Raw genomic sequence first — 19302 nt, forward strand, 5'->3', positions numbered from 1 at the left:
ACTTTTTAATCAATATTGTGACAATATTTACTTAAAAAAAAGCTTGCTGAAAAGTTACTTGTAAGTTAGTTTTGTCTTACTTTAACGTTACTAAGATATTTTCTTTATAATTGAGACTAAAATGCTTTGTAAGGTTTCATTTTTTGCAGCGTTGGACCAGGAAGGAAAGACGCAGGTGAGACCCTGGAGGACTGGAGCTTGATTTAAGGTGACCCATCTACTTGAACTAGCGGCAAATCTATCATTTCTTATCCACTTCCTTCTATTTGGATGGCAATGTGCTGCCAAAGATTTCAAGGAAAATTCAGAGAAAGACTGATTAAAGAAGCCCCAAGTTCGTCTTCAAAGGCCTGGCCACCGCATGCGCTTGAGACAAAAGAAGCATCTCCAACAGTCTCTCCAATTAGGATGTCCCCTGTGACCACAGAGCACAGCCCTGGCTCTGTGGTGTGCATGTGTGTGTCTTCAGGGGGTGAAGGGGGTGGGGTGTTAGTTGGCTCTAATCTGCTTGATGATGAAGATGCTCGGTGCTCAGGGGGATCTGATGAAGGAGTTGGGGAAGGGTGGGGGGTGTTGCTCTCCTGCCTTACGCCAATGCAATCACGACCGTCGCTCACCACCGAGCCAGCAGTACTCCCAGACCCTCCTCACATTTTCTCTCTGCTTCAAACACACACCTCCTCTCTCCTCCAGGCGCACACACACACACACACACACACACTGCCCTGCTCACGCAGTCTCTCTCTCTCTCTCCCTCTCCACCTCCCCATCATTCGGTCGTCGTTCTGCATCCGCTCGGACGCACTTCACTTTAGGTACAGCTCCTGTGCATTCTCCAGCTCTACCCTCGTCTCTTGCGGTGCGGCGCGGCGCGTGCGGTCCTGTTATGCTCCAGCTCGCGCTCAAAGTGAACACAGACAGAGCGGGACGATGACTGAAAGGCACCAAAGAGGAAAGCAGAGCGAGAAAAGGAATTAAAAAAAAGGAGGGAAAGGAGAAAGAGGGAGACCGCGTTTGCGTAAAAGGTGGAAGGACAGTTTGATTCAGTGAGAATTTGGATTAAACTGGCTGCTCCTCTGCTTCCAAGTTACCATCACAGGTAAGTGTGTTTTTATATTCTGTTAGTATTAAACAAAAAAGTATTTCACATGAAACAACTCCACAGTCTAGATGTTCTGTTTGAAGAAGTTATTGCTTTAATTTCCTTTGAGCTGCTCTTGCGAGCCTCCAGTGAAGCGGATGAAACTGTGCCCTTCATAGTGTTGTAATGCGGTTTAACTTCGAGCATTGCCGCCACTTTTTTCTCTGTCGGGGTTCATAGAGCGAAATGAGGTGGGAGAAAAGCATCAATTAGACACGTGTCAGGATCCGGCGAATGCGCCGACATCAAGTTGTAGGTCTGAGTTTCTTTTTTTGGGTTCATCTGCATATGAAAAGGGCTGTGCGGCTTTTTAACTCTGCGCTCAGCTGTGATTATCTCACCACGCTGTGTCAAAAGGTTTTGGCAAGTTGTTCAGAGCTGTGCTTATGACGTGGAGCAGCACAAAAAGAAGTCCCATCTCATCCAATCAGCGCTGAAATGATCTGTTGAAATGTGGGAATTAATACTCCCCTCCAAGAAGAAGACATGACCTTAATGCATCAGACTCGTTTTTTCTGGTAACGCAGTTAAGTGTGGAGTTGAAAATCGTACATGATCTACATGCCTGAGAGGATTCCTATTGTCTGTAGAGTCTTCTTTTAGTTCTGGAAGGTGGGAATCTGAAGGAGTCTGGCTATAATTAGGGGTAGAAACAACAAGATCACAGATGTCTCCTCTGATCCATCATACACTGGCAGCTGTTGATTTAGATAAACAGATTGCAAAGACATAAAAAGAAAAATAAGGAGTTGGTTTGGCTTCAGAAGGTTCCCTGGTTGCTTACAGTCTTCATGCATTACTCTCCACTGATGCAACAACAAGTGTCTATTCTACTAAAGTAAATCGATCTGTTGATTCTGCAAACCCATTGGAACTTACAGTAACTCCAACAGATATGCATATCATTGGTTAATACTGCAAAAGGATAATTATTCCTATGTGGGAAGACAGAAGAGTAGCTGCATTTCTACTGACTGTAAAACTGAGCAAATTGGAATTACGACAATAAATTTGAGTGCAGTGAACCCTCGCTGTAACGCGGTTCACCTTTGGCCTCACTGCAGTTTTTTTTATTTTTTTATCACAGTGCATTGTGTTCTGCGTCCTGATTGGCTAAACAGTCTCTGCGCTTCTTCTTTATATACCATAACATGCCAGTAACGTTACGGTTTTTAAATATACATAATGCAGCCTGACAAATTTTGGCAAATATTTGTGCCCAGAAGAAAAAACAAAACAAAACAACTACTGATAACTATGTTATTTTCTCAAAAAAAAAAAAAAAACACACCTGCACCACAGGCTTCAGAAGAAAAAGACACTAGAGAGCGAAGTCAGGCCGCAGCGTCACAGTCAGAATCAATTTGTCTTACTGAACTTCGTATTGATGATTAAAATGATTATTTTACTGACGGTATTTGTGAGAAAGCGTTCTATTTGTTAAAAAAGAAAAAGCTTGGTCCTGAAAACAGGCTTTGTTCTTTGGTTTCAACGTAGAGTATTTAATGATGCTGTATAATAATTGTAAAAAAATAAAGGTAACTACTTCACGGATTTCGCCTATCACAGGTTCTGTTTGGAACGCAACCTCCGCGAAAAACGAGGGTTCACTGTTTTAGAAACAGCTATGTAAAAAACGTCTTTGATAGAAACCAGGATGAGGTGGGTTTTCAGCTGCATTGCAATTAGTTTATTTCACAAAACTGCTATGGAAACACTTTTGCATCGGACAAGTCATGTGATCAATATCAAGATGTTAGTACTAAATGACTAATAAGATGACAGGAGTTTGGAGGAGGACGATGTTGCATCATGTCATTTAGTGATTTATTGCACAAAACATATTCACGTGTGATTGCTATTGTGTTTATTTTTTTTTTAGACATTAGATGTTGACAAAGTTTTACACACATTTGTAATGGAAATGGAAATAGTGTGGATTGAGGTATGGTTATGCTCGGAAACAAAAGGCTCACAGATGAAACCTTCCTCCGTTGTGCAGCCATTGATTCAGAAACCAATATTGGAAAGAGATTGACACAAAATAAAGAGCTCTTGATTCTGCAAACCCATTAAAGTACAATGACATTAGATATGCATATATTTCAAACAAGCAGCATCAACATGGATTCGTTTGAATTTAATCTACTTTTTGGGCCACTTTAGGCGACACATGGTGGATTTTGTTTAAAAGTCTTTTGTTTGGACTCAGCCTATGGGGCAATACTGGAAAAGAGTAACAATTTAAATGATGTGGCAAAAACAGTGTTCAAGAAATCGACGAGGGTTATGGCAATGCTTGGAAAACAGGCTCACACATGTAACATGTAGATCAAATACATTGATAAAAAAGAGATCTATTGATTCTACAAACCCATTGCAATGTACTATCTACTGTACGTTAAACAAGTGACAGCCACTTGGACCAGCATTACTTAATGCACTTATTGGGACATTTTAGGCCACATGGTAGACTTTGCTTGAGAAGTTTCTTTTTGTTTGGACCCAATCTATTGGGCCAGTACTGAAAAATACTAACTATTGTGGTGTAAGTTAGGCTTGTAAAGAAAATTGGCTTATAGATGTAACTTTTTCCATTACATAGCTGTCAGTTCAGAAGAGCGACATTGGAAATGCATTGACACAAATTTGAAGAGACCTATTGATTGTGCAAACCAGCTGTAAGTTCTGGTTACCTTAGATATGCATCTCTTCCTGCAAACAAGTAGCAGAAAGATGGACTGACTTGAACTTAATCCACTTTTTGGGACTTTTCATGCCATATGCATGGCTGATTTTGCATCAGGGATAATGAAGATCAGTCCCCTCATTTTCTCAGTATTTGCAATGTTTTTCTAGTCTGCAGAGGTACCATATGCGGCTTTTCAGTGAATCCCATCCTCACTTGCAGATTAGATGAAAAATAAGCCTTTACCCTCCACTGCTTCAGGGAGATCTAATGCACCCTTACTTAAGTGTTTGAGGCGCTCAGTTCTCTTATCAACATTCAGCTGAAAACACCTGCTTTGGAATAATCAAATTATACTCCAAGGAGTCTGCGTCTCGGGAAAAGGAGAAGCCGGACACTTTGAGTACACAGAGGCTACTGTGCAGAAAATGAGCATTCAAGGCATGCAGCCACCGGCCACTCAGGTATTATAACCGCGTTAGAGAGGGGATAAGTCAAGACACATGCAATATACTTGGAGTTATTATGAAACGCCAACGCCACTAACCGTCTCAGGTGCATATGAAGGCATTAATTTCACCAACTCAATGATTGGAACATGATATTCTCCTGAGATAACCTCCTTTTTCCTTGCATGAATAATGCCATTCTGTATTCTTGCCCTCATCTTGTCTGTACTGGATAGATGCCAGTCCAGCTAACAGGACAGGATGCAGCATCCCATCACAATGTCAAAAACCCAACAGCTTTATATCAGATTATCCTGTTACAGGCGGCCACACACTGCACAGATTTAATCAAATCCAGATTGTTTTGATTTGTTGAGTTAACTGACATTTAATTATAATTCTGGTTTGTTTTAGGGTATAAAACTACTGCACACCTCCAAAGTGAAATATGTCATCCAATGCCATCATGGCTCGGCGGTGATGCATCAGTTGCGGCATGCCTAGGCAAAGGAAAAGTCAACTCTGCACTGTGTCCATGTAAATTTAATGGCTAGACTAAGTGCTCTGTGGTAAATTACAGCATACGTCTACCAAGCTGTCATCACGTCTTCGGATCTGCTGCTCCGTTTGATTAGAGAGAGCTGTTATTTATAGATGGTCTGCAGGCCTTACTATAAAGCAGAGCTACAGTGATCAGTCATACAGATGTGCCACCTATTGCTGCATTTCTAAGTGCGTGTCCATCAGGAGCCTCGGGGCTCAAATGGAATCAATACTTGAGATTATTTGGAGTTTCCAGACTCTCTTTACCTTGGGCTCTGCAATCTCCGCCCCCCACTCAATGGACTCATTTTGACATCATTCCGCTCTAAATGAGGTGTGTCCGAGTGTGTGCGCGTGCACCAAAGCGCATCTGTCGGCGTGCATTACTGTAGCGCCAAAAGATGTAATAAGCTGTCAGAAACTTGCTTCCACACTTTCAAGCATCTGAATGCTAATCAGACAGTGATTTGCTTGTTCTGTCTGTGTGCTCACAGCCAATCTCGGGTGAAACTATTGCATTGTGCCTGTGTAAACGGGCTTCGTGTCAGGCAGCAATTTTTCCCCCACTGTGAGCCACACTCAGGCGAAGACCCCTGCAGACCCCCAAAGACCAGATGTCCCCCGCCTCTCCAGACAATCATCAGCAACAGTCCTAAACATTTCAAATTAAAGTCTTGCAGTGATGGATGACTCTCAATCTCCCGGAGATATTGCACACTCTTCTTGTCTGAATGATGGGCAACTCCTCTCCACTCCACTTAGCAATTATTTATATAGATTTGTCTCTGTTCGTCTGTCTGGTTTTTTCTTCATTTCTTCCTCTGTGTGGTAGAAAAACCCCCCTACAGAGGTAAAAGCTCACAGTTCGTGCAGACTCTCGTCGGGTAAAGCAAACGAATTGAACTTTCCCTGTGGTGTACGCATGCTTTCTGAAGCGGCCGGCGAAAATAGAAGTAGGAAGGATGCGGTTACCTGATGATACCATTTCATATCGAGGACACAACTGTTTTGCCGTGAGAAAAAGACAAAGCAGCGAGCTCGGTATGGTGTTCCATGTAAGATAAAAGGTGAGGCGGCTCCTCTGAGACTCAAACTGCACACTGTCTGAACACTGATTATTACTCACACATGAGCACTGCTGGGGTTTTTATCTCAGAATGCCCACAGATGGAGGGCTCGAAAAAAAACATTATTAATTATTCTCAGATTCTTTTCTCTCTCTTGCAATCCCACTTAAAATCATTGCAGTTCATAACCTTTGAATATTTCAAGGAAACCCCAAGGTGAGGTCAGTTTATGTTTACTGTTTTTGTTCAATGAGATGCAGCTTGAAACACTTTGAGGCAAGTCTGAAAATACCTGGATGACCCTTTGTGTTCCTGGGCAGATTTCTACGATCCCTTTGAGAGATTCACCAACAAAATAAAGACCAGAACAGTTTTGTAATGGAAGCCTTCGCCTACTTCTACCTTTGAAGTAGCTACAGCTAAACAAAACAGAACTTCCCAAATAACTAGAGACAGGAGAGATGTTGTTGCATTCCAAGAAACTTGAAATTGTGATTGAAGCATCTCCAGAAGGATGCTCATTAATGTCTACATGTGCTTAAAAGGTGATTGGTGTTGATCAACCTTTCTACATGTTCATTACTTTTTTTTTTTGCACAAAATCATCCTGAGATCTTGAGGTTTAATCTTTCAAAATGAGCTGTTTTTAGGGTGTCTCGTCACTTTAAATCCGAATAAGCTGTTGCTGGTCATGCCGCCCAACTCAATGTTTACACTATTATGTGAAAATGGCTGCAAAGAGATGTGCAATCATACAATCGTACATCTTTGAAAAGCAGAAGTAGAGCCTCCTGCACAACGATCAAAAATGCAGCAAGTGGTTTCTGGACGGTAAGTCAAAAACAAAACACTTGTCTGTTCCAGCAGCCATTATACATCACTAAAACCAGCTGACCAGACATGCTGGGGCTCAGCATGGGTTGCTAGGTAATGGGCAGTGCTGATTTGTGGCGTTGCATTTGGAATGTTTTTGAAATGGCTCATTTTCCAGAAACCAAAAAATATTAACTTATTGCTAAAAAGCAGCTGGGTGGTTTATTTATGCTCCTGGTTGTTTTTAGAAGCAGAATCCCAAATGGAAGTACAAAAATGTGCAAAATGTGAATTTGGCATAAGAAGTCCCCCTAAAAAAGGTTTAGCTTCCAACATTTTTTGGGGGGGAAATACAAAAATACTTGTTCTTAAAATGTGTTCTCTGTTAGGAGGTAGTGTATGACAACATACCTAAATAGAGATAATTCTTGTGACTAAAATACAAGACGTAACACAGTCATTGCTGGCCAGATAAACAATTAGTAATGCATGTGTGCAACCCCTGTCCTATTCATTTGTGATTCATTGCTTCTGATGTGAAATTGATGCTCTCACTCCTTGGGACTCATCAGAACAATAAACCGCCATCTGTGGCTGGACTCAACTCCATAACCTTAAACACAACCCTGCCGGCCCCCTATTGGCAACTTGGGAAAGATTTCCTGTCACACAGGTGAGTGACTATTAGTTTAGTGACCCTAGAGGTAAAGTGGGATTGTAATGATTTCTAGAGAGGTTGCTTAGGGGCCTTTCATTACTGGGGCTGAGCTGTTCTGCAGGAAAGTGTAAGGTGAAAACAAATATGGAATACTCCCATTTTGGTGAACTGATTAAATTTTGCAGATGACTCCGAGGCCATTAGTGGCTGCTTTTTTCCAGTACAGCCTTGCTGGGTCAATAAATTTTTCATTTAGGCCTGGCTCTCCGGAACCTTAATAAGTTTGTGTGGCAGCAGTCCATCAGTTAATCCTTCAGTAATGATAAGAGCTGGCCTGTTGTTCACAGAGCTTCATATTAAATCTCCAGCTGACGACTTTTATCGTCAGGTAATCTAGTCTTCAAAAAGTTACTAATTTATGGTGATATTAGATCAAACTAACATGACAGATTCAGTATATTCAAATTTCACTCTTTTTGTAATTTTAATGCAATATTGGCATGCAATATTGGATTTGTAATCCTGAACCCCTCTTTAACACTACAGATTACCTGGTAACATAGGATTTAACATAAGGCCATATGGTCCCATCTTATTGTTGCTAAAAATATACTATAAGATCTAAATCATCTTAAGAAAATACTGGTATGTGATTTTCAATGCAAGTATAAGGACGAAATCATATTAGAATGAATCTGCAAATTGAGATTTCATGTTGAAATATTTATTTTATACATCACTGACCATCAATTAAATAACATAATGGATATTTTTAGTAAAGCAACTGTAACTTCTACCTTTTCTTTACCAGAGTTTAGCAGGATACCCGCTCCAGCATACAGACTGTCTTTAGTCTGTAGGAATGTTTTGCTCACTAACTTTGTATTAGAGCAATTGTAGACAGAAAAAAGGAGAAAATAACATGTTTTTAAAGAAAACAACAATATCAGAGTTTTGAAAGTTGAAAGGTTTCTAGAAAAACTCAAAGATCTAAAATGTTCTTGGGGAAAAAAGCATTAATTTTTGAGTTTCTAAAGTCAAACACTCAACTTTTTAAAATTTCCATAGATTAATATAAACATTTTTTTAACAGAAATGTATCCCTGTTTTTTTTTTCTATCTACTACCACATTATATGTTGCACAACCTTCCCGTAATATCAGCCTCAGATACATTTGGGAATACCAAATTATGATTTATTGAGATAAAGAAGAAAATATGCTAAGTAGCTGTGGCCGAGGGAGCATAGGGGATGTGTACATTAGCAGTTCTGCATATGATTTGTAATATTTGAGCAGTAATCTCAAGTCTGTGTGCACAAGTATGCACAACAGGAGGCTGATCCTGCTGTACCTCATCGTCTCTCTATCATGGCAGATTATCAGGCTTCTGTTTTACTTGCAGGATTTAGATGTTAGAACAGCAGTAGCTGGCTGCAACTGGAGCATAATGCAAATCTCAGCAGGACATAAAATATTAGTCTTCTCCTTTATGCTATTGTTATGCTGTGAGTATATATTGAAACTCAGCTGTAAGTAATGTCACCCACTGTTCATATGATGGAGGTTGCACTTTGTGACAGCCATAGCATTATAAGCCATTTGCTGATTTTCTCTTGTAGAGTCAGGAGAAAAGTTTCCATTTCAGAGTGATAAAACCAGCCCACCACCAAGTTGGAAAGTTGGAATGTACAGAAGCAGAGTTGGAGGTTTCTCACAAACTACAAGGCACAAATCCAATATGGCTGCTGGACGTAAATAAATGACTGGGTAACTTGGATTCTAGAGGTATTTATTGCTGTTTTTAGGATATTTTCTATGGAAGACACTTAGGGCCACAGAAAAAAGAATATTGATGTTTTTCCTCAGAATTCTGACTTTTGATCTCAGAAGATTAAAGTCAGAATTCTGAGGAAAAAATTTTTTTTTTTTTTTAGTGACCCCAGTACTTCTCCATACATTTGTAATAATCTTTTTCCTACACTTTCATTTTTATAGTTTCAAAATGAGTCTTGACTTTCAAATTTTACAAGGCAACCAAAACAAATTTGTGCATTTGTACTTCAGACAATATTTCCAAGTTGAAACAATTCAGTGAAAACCTGCAAATCTGGAATTAAAGGGGAAAGTCTGAGGGGTCTCATTAGGCACACTGAATTACAATGTAGCTGCAAGGCTCATAAATATGTTTTTATGCCAAGAGGATAAAACTTTCCAATTACAAATGAGGAAAGAGACTTAAATAAGAGAAACTGGAGTTCCTCGTTAACCTTTCTGATAAATTCAGAAATAAATAGCTTTATTTTTTTATTGTGAAGTTTGACAAAATATCAGTTTGATGGTCACGCAGAGTACTGCTGAAATTTTTTTACAATTTCTTACTCTTTACAGTGTTTGAAGAAAGTAAAAGACGGGAATAAACTGTTTAACTTCAGTTTCAAGCAAGAAACAAGAGTTAGCTTGCGTCTTTAGCATGCAATTTGAAAATTGACTGGTTTTCCAGGTTATTACTATTATTAAATATAAAAAACATATATTTTTTTTAATATTTAAATATATTTTAAATGTTTAAAACCCCAAGAATAAAAATAAAAGAAATCTAAATACTTCCAGTTCATTTTTACCCTGCAGAAAACTTCAGATAAAAAGAAAAAACTAGTGAAAATTACTGAGGTGTGGTCTTGGATGAGAGCATAAGGACAAAGAAGCACTTTACTCTTTTTTCCTCCATGCTTATCTTCAGACAAATGCCTTTGTGGGAAATGTCAGTGAGGAGACAGCGGGACATTGTTGTCTGTTTCTCAGTTTGCGGTTCTCCAGAGTGCCGGTCTAACATCAAATTGCCCATTCACCTCCAACGCACCTAAATCACAGTGACTCTTAAGGACATCTTTTTTGTGTACAGGGCTTTTTGACTTAATGGCATACCATTTGAAGCCAGTTATGCCTTATACAAACCATGAACCCTGGAGGTGATAAAACTCTCCACTTTTTCCATTAAATAGAATAAGAAATCATCCTGACAGACTCTAGATCTTGGCCTGTAGGTGAGGCTTCTTATGAGCGAGACTTCCTCAAGGTCAGCTTGATCAGGCTTCCTTTGGCGTGCTACAACGTGATAAATAGGACGCGATGCACGGGGAGAGAGGAGCAGCAGCAGTGACGATTCACATGGTTAATGAAATGTGTTTACCTGTGAACCAAGACCACAGAGAGCTGGAAGTGTCTAAGTTTTGACCTAAATTAAAAATGAAACGTTACTGGGTCCTATTGTCATTAAATACAGAACAAGACATGAAATTCATTCATGACTAATGACAATAAAATGAATAAATTCATTTGTTTCACCCTTGTAAGATCAAAAATGAATGCAGAGTTGTCCTTTTATATCCAGTTCATACATAACGTACCATCAGTAAGACTGTTGGCTTGATACTGAGAGCATTTTGTTGATGTAATGATAACGGAAATGTTTATGTTTAGCAAATAAAAGGAATGAAAACATTTGTTTATGCAGATTCCCTCCTTCCAACACTCGTAAGGACTGTTTTTAAATCACTACTGTCGTACCAACCTTTCAGAACCTGTCAGGTTTTCTGGTTCTGGTTCTGCTCTGCATCCCCAGAACCAAGCACGGAGAAGCAGCATTCAGCTTCTATGCACCACACATCTGGAATAAGCTTCTGGAAAACAGCAAAACAGCCGAAACACTGACTTCCTTCAAAACTAGGCTAAAACCCCAGCTGTTTAGATTTAATTTTGAACCATAACAAATTGATAAACATATTTGATGTGTAAGATTTTAGTAGTGGCAAATAAACTTAATTGATCGGTCAATTGTCTCTTGAGATAATCTCAAGAGATAAACGTTGTAGATGTCTTTACGTTGGTTTTCTTTTTCGTTAAATCTACTCAAACTATCGCCAGTGCCTCTTCCTAGTCGTCCATGTTTGTTTTCTCTGAAAACGGTGTTGGTCTGAGAGGTTTTGTGAGATTTCCCACCGAGCATCTGAATGTTGGTGAACAGAATCAGTTTGTGTGGCTGCAAGTCTACAACCGAACCCATTTTACTCAAGATTTTTTTCTTTTCTTACAGTCGTGTAAATGGGCTTACAATTTTAAAATCTTAGTGAAAAACTTAAAAACTTAAATTCTCTCTTTAGAACCAGATTTTTATTGCATGGACCTGTCAGCCATTAAGTTTCAAATCAAGGTTGCACAAGAGACTTCAAAGCGGCTGCGGCTCAGCAGAGGGGAGCTGCAGGTGGCCATGGTTGCTACCTGGTTACAAGTCAAGGCTTTTCAGCCCTCGCTGGTTTGTCGGGGTTAGAGTGTCTCATGTTGGATGGCCTGAGGAAGCATCATGAATGATGTCTCCACAGGCTTTGGGATCATACACATATCAAACAAACCTAACAAGAAGGCGACCCTACGATGGAGGATGGGAAAATGGCTTTGATTTGCTGGAGCAGAGTCTAGATTTTGAGAAATGCAGCGACTTTCTAAAGTATTCACCCCCCTGAAGTAGCTCCCATTTATTCACATTGAAACCACAAAATTCAGTCTATAATTATTCTACTTGTGTGAGGACAATTTTTCTTTTCTTTGCAAAAAGGCAGAATAGAAGTATTAATTTTCATACAAAATGAAGAAAAATTGTACAATAGGGAACATTTGTTAAATCTTCAGCTGATTCACTTTCACTCTGCACTGTCAAACCAACCAAACTAATTGAAAAACTTCTTCCCCTCCTCCCCTGTGGTGGCGCTGCACCAAGAACTACTGAAGGAAAAAACAAAAAACCTCTAAAGGAAACCACTGAACACAACTTCTGCATAAAATGTAAACAAAAATGGAGTAGCATCAAAAGTTAGCGGTTGCAGGATTTTCTTTTGTATTTTGTTACAGATTATGAGCCATTTCTCCTGCTAGCGCTAGATATACGAGTTTGTTTTGGTTATAATTACCCAGAATGCCCTGCGTTACAGTCCACGTCCTGCCTTTGGAGTGGTCTCTGGCTAGCCTGTCATTCACATCTACATTTGTACTGTGCCAAAATTCACTTTAAACATAAACCTAGGATTGTAGTCCACTTTTTTGGGCCACAGATTTCAATAATGCATTCATACTTTCCCAAACAAACCAGACTTTCTACACAAACAAATTACAGTTGCATTAAAGTGGATTAAACTGAGCTTATGTGAATGCACAGTTAATGAGTAATATACAGACAGTAGAGCGAAACCCAGTGTTTTCTGCTTCTTATAGTTTATTTTAAAATGACCCTCTGAAAAACAAAAACTTGCTCCAGAGTTCACTTCTCACTATTATCATCCTGCTTTAAGTCTGAAACTGCTGACGCTGTGTGCAAACAGTAGTAAGCTCACCCAAGCAAGCACCTGCATGTTGTTAATGCTTTTACTATCAGCACCCTAAGTAGAATTAAAGTGGAAGCCTCATCATGTTAATGAACTTCCTCACTCTCAAGGTTCTTCACCTGAGCTCTGAGTAAGAGGAAGCTAAACTTAACGCAGCGCCTCTTCTCCCTCGGGGCTCGGTATTTGTCAGTTGTGACCTAGCCGGCTGAGTTTTCCTCATGAGCAAGGGTCTGTTGACTTCATTGTGCTGAAGATAAACAACAATGCGCTCAGTCACCCTTCTGCAAGCAAGGCCTCCGCTCGCCCCATTTCTTATTGTCTACACAATCCACTCGACTGACAGATCTATCTCTCTTATATAGAGCCATAAATCACCCGAGTTATGTGTTGGTGAGCATCTTAACTTAAAAGTTTTTGGTACAGTAACTTTCAGTGACAAATGGTATTTTTAAACTTCATGCAAGAGTCACGGCTAATATGATTCACCTGCATCCAGGACACTTTCTTAATAAATTACTGACTCAAAACTTAAATCCAAGTGATTAAACTAAAGCTTTTGTAATAAATGTCAGTGATTTATGAGAAATGGTTTATCCTTAACCTCTACAACAACCAAGCAACCCCCAGGAGGGCAGCACTGTGCCCTGAAAAGAGCCGCTAATGACTTCAACAGCACAACAAAGAAACTGGGGGATACAACAACCTGCAGGCTTCTGCAGGCATAAAGAGTAAATAAAGCAACTAACACCAACATTTAAAGTGCCAGGAGAGACTCTGCATAAAGTTGTACTCCTTGATCTTCTTCAGCCAAGTCCTAAATGGACTATTTTAAGAGGTACCCATGTCAAACCCATAAAATTATGCTTTCTAATGCATCTGTAGCTTAAAATCCTGTTATTCCTAGGAATTATGGAAGCTATGTATTGTGATTGCTGTTAAAAAATATGTTTGAAATGATTTCTTGAGATATATCCCAAACCCCAAAACAAGAACATATCTCCAGATAACATGGCGAAAAGTAATTCAAGTGTTTTAGTGGAGAAGGGCTGATTAAAACTCAAGAAAACAAGAAAATCTACATAAAAAGAAAATCCTAAAGGGGAAATCTTAACTATCGGTAACAAAATTGAAGACTGAAGATTAAATATTAATGTAGTTTGCTTGTTTGTTCATGAAACATGATTCAGTATAACTCTAAAAAATTCTGCCCATTTACCACAAGGGCTGAAGTGCAGTTCAAACATGAGGCTAAGAACTTGTTTGGCTTCAACCTGTGGCGACGCCTTTGCTTGTTATCCAAAGAAAAATATGAATAAAACATCCTGCAGATGCTTTGGGTGATATCTGATCACATCATGGCTTGCATGATAACCAGGCACAAAAGAATTAAATAAAACACACTAAAAAAATCTGATAAATCATGTTCATTCAAGAAATGCTTGGATGATCCGCTATCTTATCATACGAACATGAATTACATAATTAGCTGCAGCTCTGGGGAAATCATGATTTGATGGTTGAAGCAGCTGGAAAAAGGCTGCAGCATAGAGTCACCACATTAGGCAGATGACGCCTCGCAGTAGCTGCTCATCAAAACCTAATAGTTTCTTCTTTTTCCTCAAAGGAAGTCAATGGGAAGACACTTTTTTTTTTGCAATTAAACAGCAGATTCACTCAGATGGCTTTGATATTGGTACACTTTATCATGATACGTCATCCTTCCAACATCTTCTAGTCATTTTGAAAAGGCAGGCACTGGAATTGGACTTTTATTCATCAGCCATTACTTGCAGGGAAACCTGAGGAGAAAGCATTTATCTGGATATAACGCCGACATGCACCAACCACTTTAAAATGAATACAAACCAAACACACACACTCACACCCCCACACACCCCCATGGTGACAACATACTTCTTGACAGCAGCAGCCTCCTCCAGCACAACAGCGCGCCCCACCAAACTACAAACACTGCTCAGGAACGACTAGAGCAACACGACAAAGAGCCTGAGGCACTGACCCAGCTTCCAAACTCCCAAAATCCCAATCTGACGGCGTGTTTGTGTAAAAAAAAAAAAACCTGCGTAACTTTCCATCCAATGCTGGGATTATTTATGGTGGACTGTAAATAAATACCCACAGATGTTCTGTGACCATTTTCAGAAGGGTTAACGCCAATGTGGGAGATCAAGATGGATGTATTCTTTATGAATTAAGTGATTTTACGATAGTTCAGATTAAGATCTGAATTATTGTCAAAATCTTACATTTAGCTGGAATAATTGTGATTTCCATCTGTATCAATAACATTACAATCAAAACATGTAGGTCATGGAAGGATAAAACAGACAATGCAGGTACTTTAAGAAAGAGACTCAGTGTTAAAGGGAACCTGTTGAAGAAAATTCACATTTTGCACGTTTTTGTCTTTCCATTTGGGTTTCTACCAACACTGCACAAGTGCTTAAAACAAAAACTTTAACGTATTTTCTGGCTATAAGTTACTGTTTTTAGATGACTCTAAAAGGAGACATTTCAAACCTCCAGAAAGTGTATTTTTTCAGCCGTTTTTGCTGTACAATGGCTGCTGGAAAAGACAAGTGTTTTGATATTGACTAAACATCTAGAAACCAATTGCTGTTGGTTGTGTAGGAGGCGCCACTTTTGCTTTTTAAAGATATGCGGTTGTATTGTTGCACATCAGTTAGCAGCCATTTTTTTTTTGTTGCAAGTGTAAATGTTGAGTTAGGGGTGGTGACCAGCTGCAGCTTATTTGGATTTAAAGTGACAGGAGACGCTTTAACAGCTCATTCTGTAGGGCTTGAAATCTTATTATGCAAGAATGATTTTGTGCTCAAAGATGTAAGGATCATGTTTTGTACAACTATCCCACCCTGTTGAAGGAAGGATAGGTCTTCTTTAACCGTGTTAAAATGTCTTTAGAACTTCTATGGTTCTCTTGGTGATACTCGACATCAATTTTGGAGCAACATCCCGATTGATGGTGAAACATTCCCGTGTCAAAGTGGTTAAGTGAATTTGAGCTTCTTGATTTTTCTCTCATATTACTTTTAGGAAAGAGAACAAGAAGTTCTCGGGTCAGAAGTGATATACTTTGGACTCCTGTCTATTCATGGTTCAGTTTTCTGGGATTTTCTGCAGGGTATTACCCCAAATTACTTGTAGTCTAAAATCTGAAATGACTGAAACAAAATGTAGCTTGGGAAAGCTGAAAACAAATCCAGGAGCGCCATTTATTTTCTGTCATGCTGATTGACTTTACAACCAATAGCAGAGAAAAGGAAAATATTCCACTGAGTGTATTTAAAGAGTGCTATGGTACATTTAGTGTTTGACCTTTTAAAATAGACAGAGAGGGTCTGAAGTATTCTGGGATTGTAGAGTGGAATGACGTCTGCATCAGGATTTTTAGAAAAAAAACAACTCCAACAACTTTGCAAGAGTTCCCTGTTGTTGATCCTTGTACTTCCTGCAGATTTTCAGTCTGACCATTCTATGTTCTTTATTCAACAGAAGTGTTTCTTTATTGCAATGTTTCAGTGCACTCAGTGATAAGACTTTAACACTTTTGTATTTTAACTACAACTAAATCTGAACTTCTTGATGAGCCAGAAAAAGTTCCTGAGATGCAATAATTATTCTTAGCCGAATTTTCTACGTGAGGCTCTTTAATCCAAAACAGCGACTGCATGTTTTTATTTTTAGGGAGCAACACCTGCTAACAGAAAAACCTAAAGCTGCAGCATGTAAACTTTTATAAACATCTTTTTTTTCATGATATTGCCACATTACCTGTATCATATTTTACTGCCAAGACATGATGACTGTCTTAGCAAATATGTAAAAACAAAGTTTATAAAAGTTACAAACTGCTGCTTTAAAGGCCTTCTTCGCTTATTTTCCATCAGGCTAGTTTCCTCTTTCACAGCTTTGCTGCTGCTTTTGCCAATATTGCTCTGATGAAATAAAGCTATGAATCATTTTGTGCAAATATACAGTGCAAATGGATTATTCTTATAAAATAACCTTTCTAGGTTGTTGAAATGCTAACTTCACAACTGTCAAATGTTTTGGCCATAAGTCTACAATTGAGGAGAGCAAAAAAGTGTAAACATCCATTTTATTTTCTCCACACTTTATATTTAATTTTCCTCTGACACTAAAAGATACTTCTGAATAAAAGCTTGCTGTGTGCGTGTGTGCTGGAGTTTTGCATCCACTATAAAAGAACAGTTTGCATTTTCAGGCAGGGATTTACCCATTCTTGGGAAATTCACAGTAATCTGCTCCAGCTTCAACACACATCCTTTCAGAGTTTAGTTGCTAAGTGGAAGTGAAAAAAGTACAGGAGATGAAGAAGAGCAGAATGCGAAGTTATTCATAAGCCTTTCACGGCATCTCTCAGCGTTCGACTTCATTTATTCAATATTTCAATGCAACTTCTAGAGAACGAGAAAGAAAAATGAAAAAGAGCAAGAGGCACTTTTAAGGCCACTTCTGTTGCCATGAAGACCAAAGATTTGTTAAAGTTTAGAATGAATAATCCTTTAACATGTTGCTGTATGAAATCACTAAAGATAAGAATGAAGAGCAGACAAAATGTATTTACTGCCAAGCAGAAACGTGTTGGATGTGAACAATGTGCCTCTGGAACGTCTCTGTTGGTTTTCATGTTTATTGTTTATTTGAACTGAAAAGAACAATAAAGCAATTTATCATTCAGTAGAGCAAAATAAAATATTCAGTCGGTTAATGTTTTTGTTCTATTTGCGAACCGAAACCTTTGAAATAATTGAACAACAAACCATTCTTCCTCCTCTCTTATTAACCTTTTATTCTTCATCAATGCAGAAGGTTTTCCTATGTCAGCTCGTCTTAACTTTGTCTAAAAATGATGAATAACAAACGAAAGAATTAACGGTTTTTTAGCTTTTCTTTCATGGAACAATTACAATTACTTTGAATTTAACACACTGAAACTGAACTTAAATATTAAAAGCACCGGTATTTTTTTAAAAATACAAAAATCACATATAAGAAAAAACACAACTGAATGGTGGTTCTTGGCCTGAAAGATAAATTATCCCTGTAATGTACAATAATATTATCGTTTTGACACTATTTTCAAGTAACGTGCATTTATGTGGCATAATGATGCAAATTTAATCTTTTAAAGATCTATAAACTGTAGTTTGGTAAAGAACACTTAGCACTGGAACTGTAAGATATTTTAAATATATTTTTTAAATAAAACAACTATAAGCAATAAATAAAAACAGAAATAAAAACTACACACAACTGAAACTATAAATTAAATAGATTATGATGTCTCTAAAAAAAATTGCCATTTAAAAAAATAATAATTGAAATGGAAATTTAATTTTAATTTATCATGCAATTAACTGATTAATTGCTTATTGTAACGTCCAAGTCAGGCTTTCTTAAGAAGTTTTTATTCTTGTCATTTTTAAAAGTCATCTAACTTTGGTGGCTTTGCGGGCAAAAATCATCTTCAAACTCTCACAAACTTTTTCCTTATTATTAATTGAAATTTGGAATCTAGATTGAAAATGTTAAGGTTTTGAACTTTAAAAAAAAGGAATAAAATCGTCACAGGTAAACATCCTGACAGAAGAAAACGCTGCATGTACAGGCCGTTGGATTCCTGTCCTACTTCCTCCTCCAACTCGGCATAAAGAACAAATTTGTTCCATTCTCTCCCCATCAGTGAGTCATGAAACCCCCGTGTCGCATCCTCAAATATTTGCTTCCTCCTTTACAAACATCTTGTTTGCCGTGCCGTCACGTCCTGACCCAGGGAGACAGAGTCATTACAGAAAAGACTCATTCGTAATCCAGGATACTGCTGGCTCATTACTCTCCCTCCCCATGGCCTCTCGTGCGATAACAGTTTGATTAAGGCAGTTATGTCACCTGAGAGGTTGGGAGATCTTACCTTTTCATATTACCTGGCTGAATCATTATGCCAGCTCTGCTTGAGACTAATAAAGTTGAACTGTGATGCTTGATTACAAATACCCACGAGTCCTTTGTGACGCAAGCCAGAGTAGCTAAACATTTATCAATAAACAATAAGAATTAATTAAAGTTGCCAAAGCATTTAAGCACCATTACTACCATTATGTTGGTGACAATTTTTAACACGCGGGCTAATGGCTTGATTGGCAATTTTATGGTTTGGTAGCGAAATATCACATGGTTCTTTGGGAATTTCATAAGAATTGGTGAAAGGTGTGAGAAACCTTTGGAGAGCAGAACACCAATCATATTTTAACAAAAAAAACTCCAATTTCTAAAAGCATTTTTATGGATTTCTCTGGTTTTATCCAATCAAAGCTCAAGGTAGGACTTTTTTTTTTTTTGGTGTCAGATTTGACCAAATAAAGTTCTGCTCAGTGTGTGATGTCACACAGACTTATATTGTATTCAGCATCTGTAATGCTCATAGATTTATCTGCAATGTACAATTCAATTTGCAGGCATTCATATCTACTTTCAGTCAATTCGCTAAAGGACAACAACG

General features: G+C 38.5%; 1 protein-coding gene across 2 annotated transcripts in view; it reads left to right on the top strand.

Annotated features, from left to right (window-relative positions):
- Positions 1-622: 622 nt before the first annotated feature.
- LOC122824190 (cadherin-12-like) overlaps positions 623-19302 on the top strand; it is a 147498-nt gene continuing 128818 nt past the window's right edge. For both annotated transcript variants that reach the window (XM_044104486.1, XM_044104487.1), the window contains exon 1: positions 623-1099. The gene's annotated coding sequence lies outside the window, so the exon portion shown is untranslated. The remainder of the gene's footprint in view (positions 1100-19302) is intronic.

This window comes from Gambusia affinis, linkage group LG21, assembly GCF_019740435.1.
Source record: "Gambusia affinis linkage group LG21, SWU_Gaff_1.0, whole genome shotgun sequence".
NCBI lineage: Eukaryota > Metazoa > Chordata > Actinopteri > Cyprinodontiformes > Poeciliidae > Gambusia > Gambusia affinis.